General features: G+C 42.8%; 1 non-coding gene across 1 annotated transcript; it reads left to right on the top strand.

The window, feature by feature from the left end:
- Positions 1-13875: 13875 nt before the first annotated feature.
- On the top strand, positions 13876-13947 carry TRNAS-GGA (transfer RNA serine (anticodon GGA)). Its single transcript has one exon. It is a non-coding gene; the product is annotated as a tRNA-Ser (tRNA).
- Positions 13948-14591: the final 644 nt, after the last annotated feature.

Here is a 14591-nt window from a genome sequence, read left to right as displayed (position 1 = left end):
TTGGGGACATTTGTCTGTTTTTTAAATAAAACATTCCTGGGATACCATTAACCTAATCATGTGAGAACCAATGTAGCACAGTGTTTAAATATGTGGACTTGGAGTCCAGCTGCCTGGGTTCAGATCTTGGTTCTATAAACTGTGTGAGCTCAGGCAAGTATCTTAACCTCTCTATGCTTCAGTTTCTTCAACTATAAATGTCAGTTGGTGTTGAATTAAATGGGTTAAGGTATGTAAAGCCCTGGGAACTGTGCCTGGTCCACTTTAAGCCCTGTATGAGTGTTAGCTGTTATGACAGGCCTTAATTATTTTATTCATCACTCCCTGGACTTGCAGGCAAGCCAGCAGAGTGGCAGTTACTAACTAACTAACTACACTGAGAATTATTAGTGCATAGTAGGTGTTCAGAAACCACTGTTGAAACAAGTGAAAGACCAGGGAAGTTGTATGTGAAAGAGGGACACCAAACTTGAACCCTCACCTCAATATCTTCCAGACAGGAAGTTACAGTCAAGAGGGAAAGCACCTCAGATTTCCAAGAACAGTGTCTGGCACATGGGCTCTCTGTAGCCAAATAGTTAATGACACTATTTCAGAGTTGGATTGTTTAAACCCCTCATTCCAACTACAGAGAAGCAAGGGTATGGTACAGAACACCAAGGAATGGAGAGTTTCTAAAAGGAACAAGTTAACTGGTGATGCTAAGCAAAAAAAAAAAAAAAGAAATTGCTTGCCCAAGAAATAAGCACCCAGAAAAAAATCCAGGTGATTAAGTAATAAGATGAAGCTATTGTATCTGATCTGTTCTGTGACTATTTTAACCCTTGTCAATAAAACTCCCTTCTTTTTTAGGAAGAACATATGAATTTTTAAAAATTAAATGTTCAGTCTGTGTGGGAAAGGTTGAGTGAGGTGTGCTGGCTGTGTCTGCACATCCCCTCTGAGGCCCCCACCCTACCCACAGACCTCAACTGGCTGCTCCTCATGAGATGTTTCAGTTTTCTTGTGAGAGGACCAAGCTCGGTAAAGCTATTTTGGTCAGGTGACAGGAGGCCAGGCGATCAGATGGAAAATAAGAGCCCTGTTGAATAGGTCGGGTGGGGCTATGAAAAGAACAAGAGGCTTCGGAGGTAAAGACTGATCTTCCAATCCAGGCTCCAGGACCTATAAGCTGGGTGATTTTAGGCAAGTTACTTAATGCCTCAGAACCACATTTTTCCTATGTGTAAAATGGGGTGAATATTACCTTCTAAGTCTGTTGTGAGGATTAAAGTTAATTCTCATAAAATGCTAGGTACAAAGTAGGCCCTAAACTATTAGGGTTTTTTTCACTGTAAACTGAAGACAGAAGTATCTGAACTGACTCTGTTTAAGCCAACTTGATATTTCCTGTCTCCAGCAGTGAAAGGAGAAATAAGACAAAATTTTATATACATAGAGATTCTATTCAAGGTCTCTATGTATTATAGAATAATGGAGGATCTAAATTTTTAGAATATTGTCTATTTTATCCAGTGATCAGAACAATATGGCCACTTGCTCGCAGTGAAACAAATGAGTTTTGATGTTAGCTGAGGAGCAGTATAAAATCAGATTTAGACGCTAAGCGTGGAAACAGTCTTCTTTAGGGTTCCCGGAAACAGCTGCTTTGGTGTGGTGTACACAGGAAGTGCTGAAAGTGCTTGTAAAGTATTTTACTGGAGTGCCCTTTATACATATTTATACACACAGACATTTTTATAACTCATTTCTGTACCTTTAAGAATGAATCTTAAAAGAAAAAAATGTAATCCAGAGGGTGGTATGGGGTGGGGGATGGGAGGGAGGCTCAAGAGGGACAGGATAGATACATATATATATATACACACACCTATGGCTGATGCACGTTGTTGCAGAAACTAACATAACATTGCAAAGCAATTATCCTCCGATTAAAAATTAAAATTAAAAAAAAAGAAAAATCGTCAAGCGGAGTCTTTGCTAGGATTGTCAAGGCCAGGCTTGAACATTGATTCATCGTTTGTCATTGTCATGAACTCTTGGTGCTGTACAAACAAGCAAGCCTGGGTAGGCAGAGGATGTGAGGGAAATAAACAGCAAGGTGAGGGCCTGGACTTCAAGTAATCTTCTTTTACCTATGTTTTAATTTTCTTTAATGAATATATTGAATACTTTTAAACTTTTAAACCCAGATCTCTTTCCTCTAATCATGTATATACAAGCGTGTATGCATCCCCCGTCCACTTCCTCAATATACACACACTATACCAGAGTGTGAACATGACCAGACAGGAGTCACTGGGGTCACCTTGGAGGCTGACTACCAGTGTTCTGCAAAGTGTGAACACTTTTTGTATATTGCTGTTTTTTAACATCTGCAGAGTAGAGATGGAAGTAAGGGGTATGTGGGGGGAGATTTCCTTCTTTCCTGAGAATCATTTGCAACTTCTAGCAGATTCTTTTACTGTACTTACTTTTGATACAGATTTTTTGTCTCTTCTACTTTTTCTCACTTCCTATCCCAGTTTCTAAAATACTCTCCCTACTCTTCTTATTCTTGTTCTAGTTTTCCTGGATTTGTGGGCAAATAAAAATATTGAGTGCGGATGAAGGTAATGAGGTAACTTTCTGTAAGTTAAACATTTAAGTTTCAGGGAATGATTTCTCTGGAACATCTAACACAAAACATTTACAACTTGAACAGTGTTTAAGGATGTACAATTTGCTCATCATGGAAGGAAATAGAACTTATTATCTATGTAATAAAGACATTTGGAGAAGGAAATGGCAACCCACTCCAGTGTTCTTGCCTGGAGAATCCCCGGGATCGGGGAGCCTGGTGGGCTTCCATCTATGGGGTCACACAGAGTCGGACACGACTGAAGTGACTTAGCAGCAGCAGCAATAAAGACATTTGGGCATTAAGCGTTATATGACTCATTATGAAGTTAGACATATTAGATGTGATTCCTGGCTTCAAAATTACCATGAAGGGAAGAGCGGAGATGAATTGAGATATTTTAAAGGACAGTTTGATGACTGCATATCCACTTAATCCCCACATAAGCTTTTTAGTAGTCACACGTTTGCCAATGCTACAGGGCTATACAGTGCCCCCAGTGTCCTGGAGGACCAACTACACGTGATGATGCTGTCCTTCAGAATCAATAGAAGGTGGATGCCTTGCTCCGAGGGCTGGCTGTGAATCGGGCGACAGAGAGCCACGGGAAGAGGTGGACTCTGGGCATATCTAGAATTCCCATGGCTCTTTAAGAGCTTTTCAGGCTCCTTCTGACTCTCCCAGTCATCTCTCACTGTTTTCTGGGCTCGGCCTCCACCTCACAGTCACTTCTAAGTTTTTATTCCTTTAGAATTGCTGTGGACCAAAAAGCAAAATAACCAAGCATATTTCATTTAAGTAAAAAAAAAAAGGATATTAATACTATTAATAAAATGAATAATACTAAATGAATGCAGCCACCAGATCCCTTGGGATCTGGCTGTGTGTTGGAGGGGGTCCAGAGCTAGGTAGAAGAGTTGTGAGTTAACCCAGTTAAAATGTTGGCCTCCTAGTACTGAGTTACTTGTGCAGAGCAACTCCAGCAGAAGCCTCACTGAGGCATTCCAAGAAGGCAAATGTCTGTTCCCTGGTGTGCAGGTGGGGTTAAGGGATGATAAAGAGTTTGTGGATTCAGTCAGTACAAAGACTTCAGCCTACAAGCTGGGTGACCCTGAACAGATTTTTTAGACTCTTGAAGCCTTAATACCTCTTCCTTTAAACAGGAGAGAAAAGTACCCAGCACATAAAGTTTTTGTAAGGATTAATGAATAAATACATATAAGGTCCTCAGCACACTGCTTAGTGTACAATAAGCTTTCAAACACTAGCATGTATTAAAAAGCACATAAGCACACCTTGGAGCCTCACTGTATTTCACCATGGGATTTCATTTCTAAAAGGTAGGACACTTTAAAGTGAGAATCTTCTCTTTTTTCCCCACCAATTAAAACCTCTTGTTTAAAGAACAGTGATAGAGCAAGAATGGATCTCATGGAATAGCAGTTAGGATGTGACCATGGGATGGAATGTATTCATGTACACATATATCAGAGGCTCGAAGGCTTTGGCAGGAATGGATTTATATAGGAAACGTCCTTTCACAGTTAGGTGCTGATCTGAGTTTAAAGGACTAGAGGGGATAATATGGAAAATTCAAGGCAAAGGGTGGAAGATAACCATCTAAATAAGTTAGGCAGAAGCTGGGGAGGGGATGAGCTTAGGTGTTGGGAGGTTTTCAGGGAAAGAATCATATAGTATGTAGATGAAGCAAACATGGGACTTGACTTGCTCACAGAAGTGAACTCCAGGCTCCAGAGAGGGTCAGATGCAAGGCTCAAATGGTGTGTATGGGAAGTCCCCTGCCTCCACCTGGCAGACATAGTCTCTCCATGTGGTGAGCAAGACTCACACTCTTTTAGCTCAGTGCACGGAGAAAGTGTCACCTGAGAACTCAAATTATAAGAGGTTTGGCTTGACCTAGGTCACAGGTTCAGCTTTATCCCAGTCACTGTGGCCTTGGAGGAATTGGGCGCTCTGAGGATGAGGGGAGGTCAGCTGACCCACACGGATGGGCTCACCGCAACCAAGATGAGCTTTTCTCCTAGAAAAGCAGGGCGAAGGATGCTGGGCAGGCAAGAGGAACGTGGTTCCAGCTGGTAGTGCTTGACTAAACCTCCCCTCGCCATCTGCCAGTACTCCATGGGCATCCATACCTTCTGCTTCAGCTTGACTCCAGCCCTCCGAGCCAACAAGACCCCCTGAGATGATTGTGAAGCCACACGGGTTCCTGGAAACCCCATCACAGAGTAGATAGTTGTTAAGAGGACTGAGTGTAGACAGTTCTTTTGTTCCAAGAATGACAGAATTCACTGAATACGAGATAAGCAGAGTGAAGAGTGGGGTGAGGGTATTGCTCAGATGGTATTACACGAGCATAGCCACTGGGACCATGTAGGATCTGGCCACAGGTTGAAGGGAGTCCAGTGCTGGGTAGGTTACAGTAGACCTGTTGTGAGTTAGCCCAAGTAAAACATTGGTAGAGACCTGTTAGTACTGAGTTACACGTACAGCCTCATTTCTAGTATCCTTCCCTTGTAGTGTCCTTCCCATGAAGACACGTGGTCTTCAGTTCAATGGGATATTACTCTCTCTAGTAGAACAATCTCAGGGACATTTTTAGAGAACTGTTTATTTACAGTAAGAATTAGTACACATCCTGTGCTTGACATGCACACTTCAAAGGCTTCTGGGTAAAGAGGCACATGGGGCTGAGGCAAGCACCAAAGGAAAGTCGAGCACAGGTTACTAGAATGCTTTAGAAATCCTTTTCTGCTTCAGATAAGTGGCTAATTAAATTTGGGATTGGCTACTGGAGAAGTGCCAGTTATGGAAACGAGCATCTGTTGATCACACTTTGCTTCGGAAGCTTGGCTCCTGACTCGAGCCATGTTGGGGAGAAAGCGGGGTGCCGTGCTCGCACCACACACCGGCATGGTGGGAGGAGTGATTCATCATATTTACTTTCAGGCTTTCATCTTGTAACAAGATTAATTCAGTAGAATTCAACTTCCAGAGAAAAATGGACCATTTATTGTTTTAGATTCAGGCTTAGGCACAGCAGGTGGATTTTCAAAATTGCCTCATCTGACATTTCCTAGAAATGTAAGCTAACATGATTCCATTTTTTGGCAACTGGAAAGTTATATTTGAACATTCTACAAGTCAGTTGGCAGGACTGGGAATTTCGAACATTTAACTATCTTGCTTGAGTTTGATTTTGTCGAATGATTTGTAACTGTGTGACAGTCCTTTTTGTGTGACAGTCCTGAGATCTGGAAATCATCTCAGAAAATGTAAGTCGTTTGCCAAAGGTCACTGAATAATATACACATGAAAGCTGGGAACTGGTGAATATTGATTAGAATCCAGTTCTCTTATATCTTGGAGTCACTTGTAGAAATTGACCACAGTTTGTGATGTGTGTAATTTTGTTTAACACATGGAGGAAATGAAGATTTTTGACACCCATCTCCTCTTGGCTTTTTCCCCTGGTACTACTAGGGCTTGCTTACTATGGTGTCTGCTCTACTGTAAGTGAGTGTGAAAAGCTACAAATCACATTTACCTTTCTCCTAGAAGCACATGTTCCTGCTCTGTTGGGCAGATCCAGCAAGAAAATCAACTTTGCCAACAGTAATACCGTATTCCAGGTAATGATGTCCTTTGATCTTTTCAGTGGGAAGTGGTAAGCCTAAGCAAATTAAATTCAAGCAAGAACCATCAGTTTTGACTTCTTAATTAATAGTTGTCTCATCTTCACCAGTTGTCTCTAAGATACCATATTAATTCATTTTTAATCAGTTTTCCTGTACATCTTTGGGGGTTTCTTTATTCAATAATTTTTAAGGTTATTCTTCAGTGTTTTTCTTGTTTGCTTTTATGGATGTCACAGATTTCTCCCATATTCCTCTGTATCTTTGGGATTGTTTAGAGTATGTAGCATTTTCTTGTTTAGAATTTCTGATGTTTGAAAGTAACTCTTAGGTTGATAAAATTCAGGCATTTTCTGGGGATGTGGATTTGAAAAGAGATGAGAAAACAGATGAGTTTGGATTTAGACTTATTTATTTAGGTGCCTCTGGCCCATCACCTCTGGCACAGCCAGATGGACATAACCAGTATTCACTGAGAAATGGTTTGGAACTAAGAGTTTAGGACTAAAGATAGATCTTTGGAATTACCAGTTTTTAAGATGCTGATTGCAGCCATGAACTTAAAATATGCTTACTCCTTGGAAGGAAAGTTATGACCAACCTTGATAGTGTATTAAAAAGCAGAGACATCACTTTGCCAACAAAGGTCTGTCTAGTCAAGGCTATGGTTTTCCCGTGGTCATGTATGGATATGACAGTTGGACTGTGAAGAAAGCTGATCGCCAAAGAATTGATGCTTTTGAACTGTGGTGTTGGAGAAGACTCTTGAGAGTCCCTTGGACTGCAAGGAGATCCAACCAGTCCATTCTAAAGGAGATTAATCCTGGGTGTTCATTGGAGGGACTGATGCTAAAGCTGAAGCTGCAATACTTTGGCCACCTCATGCGACGAGTTGACTCGCTGGAAATGACTCTGATGCTGGGAAAGGTTGGGGGCGGGAGGAGAAGGGGATGACAGAGAATGAGATGGCTGGATGGCATCACCGACTCTGGGGACATGAGTTTGAGTGAACTCCGGGAGTTGGTGATGGACAGGGAGGCCTGGCGTGCTATGATTCGTGGGGTCACGGAAAATTGGACACGACTGAGCGACTGAACTGAACTGAACTGAAGTAATATATGACACCATGAGAATAGTTGTAAACATCCAAAGAAGAAAGTACAAGTGGGAAAAAAACTCGTATTAAGTTCAGTCAGGACAGCATTGAGTGGCAGGTGAAGAGAAAGGAGGACAGTGGATTCAAGGAGATTGGCAGCGAGAAGGGGAGGAGTAGAACGAAGCGGTTTTTCAGGATGGAGAGCACTGACCATGTTTCTCAGGGAGAAGATGGGGTCGGGGAGTTACTGGCAAGGGAGAAAATGAAAGAGGATGGAGCACTACCAGGAACATTATGCCGGTCTCGGAAGGGGTACCCATTCCTTCAGCTGGAGGCAGGTGAGTGAACATGTAAGATCGGAAGTAGAGAGGAGAGACATGGAGCAAGTTATCAGTCCTGATGCCCTTTTTCTTCTTCATGGGTCAGGAGCACGGAGGGAACTTGAACTGCTGAGCACTTGTAAAGTTTGCAAGCATCTTTATACATTAAAAATCTGGTGTACCTAGATCTTGTGGAACTATATGGTACACTTCCATTTTGGAATTGAAGCCATTTTCACTTCCATCTGAGCCCTAAAACATGATGATTGAGAGCCAGCAACTTATACCAAAAAACATGGAAGCATGAGGGTCCCAGCACTGCTTGTAAAACTCACCCTGGGAATTTCTGACCAGCTGAAGGCTTGCCCTCAGATGAGCAACTTGGTCTCCTATAGGACATCTGTGCAGATCTGATTGATACAAAGATTGATGGCTGAGCAATGGATGCCTTAACTGATGTGATAAGTTGACTCACTCCTTAAGAATGTTCTATCTTCTTTGGAGATGGAGCAAAAACTCCTTGGGGCAGGGAGGTCCCTTAAGAAATGTTAGTGTTCCTGAAGTAATAATAGGCTAGAAACCCTTTTACTGTGGGATGATTGTGACAGCTAAGAAATGGAAAGAAATGAACATGAGTCACACAAAAACCTCAATCCATGACCTTCAGTTGTTGTCAATCGTATTTAAGAAAATGTTGTGAGGAACTTCAATATTAGGTATTTTATTTATATTTTCTATTATATCTATAATTGCTATATATGTTGGCTTCAACTCAGATGAGAAATGAGACAAATACGTAGTTTCACTTTCCCCGAGGCAGAAACTCCTTAAGCAGAGTGATCAGTCATGAGGGAAGGGGCAGGGAAGAGATACAGGCTTCTGTGTCTCAGCGGAATCCTTAGAATTTTTTAATTTGCTCTATTTTCCTTCAGGACTCTCTACCTTTGCCCCAGGTTTCCCTTTTCAGAGCCTAAACTGGAGTAAGCCCAGAGCAGGCTCCTCGCCCCCGTGCATCCACAGAACTCGGCAGCACTTGCCTGTTCTTGTCCGGGTTTTGCACCGCACCTCAGGGTTGGGTACAGAGCAGCTTTCCAAATCTGAGGTATGGCCAGCCAGAACCTGTTCACTGTTTGCAAGTGGCCAACTCTGGAGCCACTGGTGCTGTGACTCTCAAGGCCCTGCTAATTGGCACATTCAATTACCTGGGACTGGGGAAGGTGGAGGGAGGCATGGCCTGGGATGACTTGGTCCTTCTTTGGACTAACTAACAACATAAGGCCCTTACATATAGCGTGAACTGAGGGACAAAGCTAAGGAAAACTAGAACAAGAAGCATTGGAAAGATTTTGCCTTTACTTAAAATTTCCCTACTTCTCTTTTTAAAAGAAATTCAATGAATTCATATGTATCAAGCATTGGTCATGCTTTGACCAATGCTAAGACCTTTGTAGTGCTCACTGCAGGTTTGTAGCATAGCGGCTCAGAATCAGCCTGCAATGTGGGAAACCCAGGTTCCATCCCTGGGTCAGGAAGATCCCCTGGAGAAGGGAATGGCTACCCACTCCAGTATTCTTGCCTGGAGAATCCCATGGACAGAGGAGCCTGGTGGGCTATAGTCCATGGGGTCCCAAAGAGTCGGACACGACTAAGCAACTAATACACACACAGGTTTGAATGTGCCCTTAGACCTCATCTGGTTGTTCCCTTTCCAGAGCATGTGTTTCCCTCTGTCTGGATCCTGATGAACCTCTTGAAAAAGGGAGATTCTTTTGTCAGACTCAGATCCTGAGGCTTCTTCCCTCCAGCGCTGACAGATGTGAGAGAAGCCTCAGCCTCCAACAGAGACTACGTCTGCTCACTTTGTCTGCTGCGTGAAGCTGGCAAAGCAGCCAGGAGCAGTCACGCATGTGGGGAGGTTATGTCCCCAGCCACTGTCATAATCCCTTGGACATCCTCTTCCTCCTATGCTTGTCTATCTTCCTTCACATTTTTTTGGTTTGTTAATTTAAGTATAGTTGCTTACAATATTGTGTGAGTTTCAGATGTCCAGCACAGTGATTTAGTTATACGTTTTATATATATATATAATCTTCCTCAGATTCTCTTCCCTTATAGATTATTAAAAAATGTTGAGTATAGTTCCTTGTACTATACAGTGGGTCCTGGTTGGTTGTCTATTTTAAATACAGCACTGTGTATACGTTAATCCCAATCTCCAAATTTATCCCTCCCCCACTTCCCATTTTTATCAAGGGTTCTCTGTTTTCTTCTGAGTCTTCAAACACAGTTTGTTTCTTATGTATTATTGGATATATCGAGAATAGTGTTTTTCTGCCTCTTGAAGAGCTTAAAAAACAGGCCATATTCCTACTTTTCCGGAATTTAGTTCTGTCTCTAAGTAAGGAGATGAAATAGCTTTTTAATTCTGTGGTCCTTAAGCCTGAACATGAATATATGTGTGCATGCACAGACACACATTCGTATCCAACTCTTTGGGACCCCATGGACTGTAGCCCACCAGGCTCCTCTGTCCATGGGGTTATCCTGGCAAGAATACTGGAGTGGGTTGCTATTTCCTCCTCCTCCGAGGGGTCTTCCCTACCCAGGGATCGATAAGGTCCTTAAGCTTATCTTCCCTCTTAACTTTACCAGGTAGCCAACAGGACTCATGTGTACCCTGAGAGGTAAGAGGTGAGAGATAAAGTGAAAGTGTTGTTCTAAATGTGGGTGCCTGGCAAGCCTCTGTCCCTGAGCTGGGAATTGCTATTGTAATCTAAAATCAACAGAAGAAGCAATCCAGGGCCAAGTATGGGGCAGGAATCAGGGTCATGGGTTACAAATTGATCTGGGAGTGAAATTACAAGCCTACGTAACACTTTTACAGGGCTTGATTCCAAGAAATAAGGCAAATGTATTTCCAAGGTAGTTCATTTAAAGCTGGAGCTTTCAGAACTTTAATATCCTTTTGTTCTCCCTAAATGGTTGGGAATGTGGTGGACATTTGCCTAGTTTGCTTTCTGCTCAGCATCCTCCCTTTCCATCTGCAGGCAATGCCTCATTGTGTGTCGTACTGGGGAGGACTAGTGCTCCACTCTGTATCAAGGATGATTCCTCCTCCCTACCCCAGACATTCTGAGGAGGATCCAGGTTCAGCCCGTCAGACCCTCCCCTCTGGGACATTGAACATCAAGGGAGGAAAGCGAAGATTCAAAGATTGTTCAGAAACCACTTGTAGTGATGGTGTTGTGCTGTGGGCACCAGTGGGGACTAGCAGGGGCAGACACTCCTATGGCATGACTTTGGTCCCTACTGTCCATCCTCTTTTGGTGTCCAGCCCATTTTCTGAACCTTGGTCTCCAATCCTCCCATTTATCCTATGAACTCTTCAATATCCTCCCAATACTCCATCTGAAATAAAGTGAGCAGGATTGTCTTCTGTTGCTTTCAACCAGACATTAGGTTGGACCATCTGATGCTCCCGAAATTTAAAGAGGTGTTTCTGGTGCTGCTTGTTGGTCTCTATCTAGAATGGTCTGGCAGCATGCATGTTGTGCCCCTCCACATGAAAGCTGCTTTCATGTACTTAGAGATTTTAAGACAAATTTAGAGTCAAGGGTTTCTGGCACTTTCCCAAAGTGGACACAACTAACTTAACGTAGAGAGGGATTTTGCTGAGGGTGGGCCCTAAATGGTCAATGTTTGCTGGTATGACTTCTAGGCCACAGACCTAGGTGGCAAGGGATACTGAGTTTTTGCATGTATTTAAATCAACTTAATTTCAACCTCACCTTTTCCTATATAGCAAGAGGGTAATGTATATCTATAGGCATACATGATTGCCCCCAGATCCTCACCCCCAGGGTTGTTTGGAAGTTTGGGGTCTCATAGCACCAAGATATAGGGGAAGGCCTTCAGTCCTTGGACTGTACTGGTGACCTCTGAGACACCTTCTGCCCCAGCCAGTACAGTCCCTTCAAACCTGCTGGCTCTGTTTTTTCCCCTGCAGCACATAGAGCATGGTGACCTATGGTGTGGCTGCTGCCTAGAGTTCTAGTTCCTTGGTTGTATCATAAAGTTGAGCCTTTGAAGATCTGGTCATTCCTTAGGTCACTTATGGAGATGGTTCTGGTCGCTGATGCTTGAGGAGCCCAGACCTCTGTCCGTCTCCCCTGTCTCCTGGAATCTTTTAGTTTGATGAACACTCCACTTTCTTCATGTTTCCCTTATAGGTCCCCCACCCCTCCTGACACACATGCACCCCACAAATGAATCAATGGCTTAAGCTTTTGAAAACAAAAGTCAAGAAGGAAAATATATTGCAGGTAACTTGTGCTCTATGCTCTGCCACAGCATCCTTTGAGACAAGGAAGCACAGAACCTGTTCTTTGCTCACATAGTAGAAGGGAGAGAGTGGTCACTGCATGGGGTGGGAGAGAGATTAAAAACAAATGAATAGGTTAAAAGTCTTGTCAATAGCATTTAAAATTAATGAGGGGAAAAAGAAAATAGTCATGCTGAAAGGCTATTAGCTGCCAAATAGAAGGGTTAATTGGCTTTGTATTTGGTGTCACTATCTTCTGTGATTTCTTAAAATTTCATAAGTGATGCAACCTCATCTCGAAGCTATTGTGGTATGAATAATGTCACGCCTCCTTTCCCCCTCTAACATTTTAAGAGTCAGGAATGAGGAGTGTTTCTTGTCTACGTTCTATAAACCAAGTCAGCAATTCTAGCTCTAATTAATATGGGACTCCTACTCCAGCTGGAAACAAATATTTGTGTAACAAATGAAATAGCATAGAATCCACAATCAAGCTTCTTACTGGGTCCCTTATTCCAGCTACTTCTCTGAATAGAGCCCATTTACTATTATAGTCTCCAATCTTGCATAGCAAGGCAGCTTAGGTAGGGTATCTCTGCTGGTATGTGAGCCTAGTAATTTATTGATACATTTAAGACAAGCAAACATATGCTAACATTTTTTTTATTCATTATAGATCCTATTCCAAGAAGCAAAGAATCCACATTTTGGGGATTCACAACTCTAATTCCTGCCATACATATGAAGGCTGGATTCTAGTAAAAATTTGATGAATCACTAGAAAAGGGAAGGTCAGTTCTTCTTAAACCTATAACCATGATTGACTGAGTCACAGAAACTCTGATTCAACTGGGGTTAAACAATAGGGGGATTTATTGTTCCATTTAAAAGGCCAGAGGTGGGTTGATTCTAGCATTGGTTAATCCAAGGGCTCAGTGACGTCATGGAAGAGCCGGGGTCTATCCAACTTTCTTCTCTGCCACCCTCTATGTGTTGGCTCTTCCCTTGTCCCAAGACAGATGAAGCTCTTCCAAGCTCTAAATCCCAGCAAGATTTCCAGAGTCAGAGGGAAGGAATGGCCTCTTCTTGCCTGTCACTCCTTAATAGCAAGAAAGTTTCTCCCAGAAGTATGTATGCCCCTAACCAGAAGATTTCTTCTCATGTCTCATTGGCTAGAATTGAATCTAGAACACCGTCCCAGGGCTTGACCCATGGTGCCCCTTCCGTGGCACCTGGCCATGGGAACCAAGTCAAGGCTTTCCCAAGAGTGGAAGGGATAGATTTAAACAGGCAACGACAGTGTATATCATACCAGCTTATTCCCCATGAGCTAATAAATGGCTTATAAATGTGTTTTCTGGAATGTAGTTAGAAGTAAATATATGATCATAAATATATGATGTTAACACATATCCTATCAACTGTGTTTTTTTTTTTTTGGGTGTGTGTGTTCCTTTTGTTTACTTTTTTAGCCTCGATTTTAGTTCCTTGACCAGGGATTGATCCAGGGTCCTTGGCAGTGAGAGCACAGAGTCCTAATCACCGGACTTCCAGGTAATGCCCTACTCTATTAACTGCTAGATGTTTCATCTGAACTTTCATCAACTTTTGGAAGACACAAAATAATTTTTAATGAGTACCTTTAATGATCTAAGTCTTTCTTAATTCATGTCATTTACACTTATTTAAGAGATGTCCTGGGAGTCAGGGAGATGTTATACGGCTTGGAGGCTGCTGCTTCTCAAGAATCATCCTGAATTCTCAGGCATCTTCCGCAGCTCCTCTGCAGACTCATCCGGTCAGTGTCCCTGCATCTTGGTCTTGCTCTTTGTTCTTTGTACCTCTCTGCTCTTCTAGAGGGGGCTTCCCTGGTGGCTCAGAGGTTAAAGCGTCTGCCTGGAATGCAGGAGACCCTGGTTCGATCCCTGGGTTGGGAAGACCCCGTGGAGAAGGAAATGGCAACCCACTCCAGTACTCTTGCCTGGAGAATCCCATGGAGGGAGGAGTCTAGTAGGCTACAGTTCATGGGGTCTTCACGACGACGACGACGACGACGTGGGTCTCTCTGCTTCAAGCAAAAGCTTCAAGCAAGCTCCTCTAGAGAGGCGTCTGCTTATGCGATGCTCCTATCACAACCATGTGAATTATGGCCACGTTTACATTTTGGTTTTTCTTCCAAACTGCCCCCCTCACATTTCCATATGATTGATGGATACTCCTAGTTAGGTATATTGCTAGTAACTCCAACTCAGCACATTTAAAGTTACTGTGCCTTCTCTCATCATCTCCAGTTTTATTCTTATCATTTAATCAAAGCCAACCAATTCAAATTTTATCTTCTTTGTAAAGAACTTTCTGATTGTTACCCGTCCAATAAAATAATACATATCAAGTGCCTGTCATGGGTCTTGACCTACTGTAGACCTCACTATAAGGTGGTGAGCAAGCCCCCATGGAGCATATGCTCCTGTGCAGTGATGTATCAGGTCATGAGTGACCAATCATCTCCGCAGAAGCTGACCTCTGGTCTCTGGTCTTCCAGAACTTTCACTGTCTATGTGAGACGCTGTAATAGCCAATT

This window comes from Moschus berezovskii, chromosome 9 (genome assembly GCF_049115385.1).
Source record: "Moschus berezovskii isolate FMDL1 chromosome 9, NW_MosBer_1.0, whole genome shotgun sequence".
Taxonomy (NCBI): domain Eukaryota; kingdom Metazoa; phylum Chordata; class Mammalia; order Artiodactyla; family Moschidae; genus Moschus; species Moschus berezovskii.
The sequence above is the reverse complement of the archived record's forward strand: the minus strand, read 5'-3'. Positions and strand labels throughout refer to the sequence as shown.